General features: G+C 36.0%; 1 pseudogene; it reads left to right on the top strand.

Moving 5' to 3' along the window:
• Positions 1-840: 840 nt before the first annotated feature.
• Positions 841-1,835, top strand: LOC141547283 (small ribosomal subunit protein eS1 pseudogene; annotated as a pseudogene).
• Positions 1,836-2,171: the final 336 nt, after the last annotated feature.

Raw genomic sequence — 2,171 nt, 5'->3', positions numbered from 1 at the left:
GGAAAATGAGTTTTTAGACATTGGGAAAGTATAACATTTTTTTTAAAGTATCCTGAACTTGGGATTGGTGAGCCCAGAACCAGATTTAGAATCCTATGTGAATCCCCTGAAATCTTCATGCCATAGGATATTTGAGTGAAAAAAAAAAGTTTTTCATTAAATTTAGAAGGATTCTGATCCATTTTAGTTTTTCCCTTATAAAATTAAAGATTATTTAAGTATTGATATATTTATCAATGACTAGGCTATAGTATATTTCAGAAATTTCACAGTGCTTTTGTGTAGAGGGCTGAAACTCCAAAAAGATATGCTTGAATCAGACCACCGCACTTAAAGCTAATTACCTATTCAATGTGAGATAATGACTCTATTAGCATATATTTGGATAATGGCTTTCCTCATCATTGGTGCTTGCTGAATGTTTGGTATTAAGATAACCGTAGGCAAGGACTGGGGGTGGGGGGAGAGGCCAGAGTCATTTGGTGGTAGGACAAGGAGGAGAGAGGTTGGTGACTCTGGACTCCAGAATCCAGGATAGGACTTTGACAAGCCTCATGGCAACTTGCCTGCCTCCTTCAATTCTCCTCCTAAAGACCAAGGACTTTGATTTATCCTGACTCTGGCTGACCCTGAAGCCCTCCAGGGAGCTAGCCCATACTTTACACTTTTGGTGATCACAAGTTTCTCAGTGCTACCAAAGCTCACCAACCTTAATGTTGTTGTTTGCCTTTCATTCTGGAAGAAGACCAATGACATTATGATTGACTTGCATGTGAATTGGATTTAAGTGAGGCAAAGTTGCACAAAGTTACCACTCACTCTTTCTTCCAGAATCAATGATGTCCAGTGGCAAGACAAAGATCAAGATAACACATGATGGCTCTGGATGCAGTGGCTGATCTTGGAATTTCTAAATTAAGGTTTTTCCTAGGTCTTAGTTTGTCTGAGGCCATCCCTATTCAATGAGTATGGGCTGGACAAGAGTTGAGGCAAAAGATGACTCAAATAGATGACAAAGAAAGATGACATTAAAACCTTGACAATTATATTGGGAGAAAATAGGAAGACCATTTTTGGCTTTCAGAGAGAGATCCTGCTGGTGGACAAGAATAAGCACCTCATTAAAGGTGGCAATAAAGAGCCAAAAAGAAAGTGGTTTTTGCATTTATGAAAAATGATTGGTATAATGTAATAACACCAGCTATGTTCAACATTCAAATATTGACAAGACACTGGTTACAAGTGATGAAGGAACAAAAATTGCCTCTAATGGTCTTAACAGGCAGAGTCTTTGAAGTTAACCTTGCTGATTTGCAGAATGATAAGGTTGCTTTTTATAAAGTCAGATTAATTACTGAAGATATTCAGAATAAAAATTATTTGAGTAATTTCCATGGATCTTAACCAGGACAAAATGTGCTTCATGGTCAAAAAGTGGCAGACCATGACTGAAGCCCATATTGATATCAAAACCACTGTTGGCTACTTTCTCCACCTCTATTGTGCTGTTTTTACCAAAAATTGCAACAACCAGATCCACAAGATCTCTTGTGCCCAGCACATCAGTCAAATTTATAAGAAAATGATGGAAATCATGACCCTAGAGGTACAGACAAATGACTTGAAAGAAGTTGTCAATAAAGTAATTCCAAACAGCATTGGAAAAGACATATAAAAGGCTTGCCAATCCATTTATCCTCTCCATGATGTATTTGTTCAAAAAGTCAAGATTGGGAAAACTAATGAAACTGCATGGTGAAGCTGGTAGCTCTAGAAAACCTTCAGAAGATGAAACAGAAACTTAAGAAAGGGCTAATAGCTATGACCATCAGTAAACTTGTGTTCAAGTATATGTCTAAATTAAGAAAAGGTCAAAAAACCAAACATTTATCATTGTGATGGTTCTGTTTTTTTTCAAGTTTCACAAATCAAAATGGCAATAATTTTTATTTGGAAAGTTTTCTCATAAATGTAATAAGTAAAAGGTTGCTATTACCAAATGAAATTATATAATTGCTCTGTAGATAAACTTGTTATAAAACTATTAGGATTGTCATACAAAGAGATGACCTTGGGTTCATCAAGAATGGAAAATGTGAGTCAAACTCTAATCTCATTTTATAAATGAAGTAGATACAGGAAAAATGACTACAAATTTGAGTGAATATCAG

This window comes from Sminthopsis crassicaudata, chromosome 6 (genome assembly GCF_048593235.1).
Source record: "Sminthopsis crassicaudata isolate SCR6 chromosome 6, ASM4859323v1, whole genome shotgun sequence".
Taxonomy (NCBI): Eukaryota; Metazoa; Chordata; class Mammalia; order Dasyuromorphia; family Dasyuridae; genus Sminthopsis; species Sminthopsis crassicaudata.
Note: the sequence above shows the minus strand (reverse complement) of the source record. Positions and strands in the feature narration are given on the sequence as shown.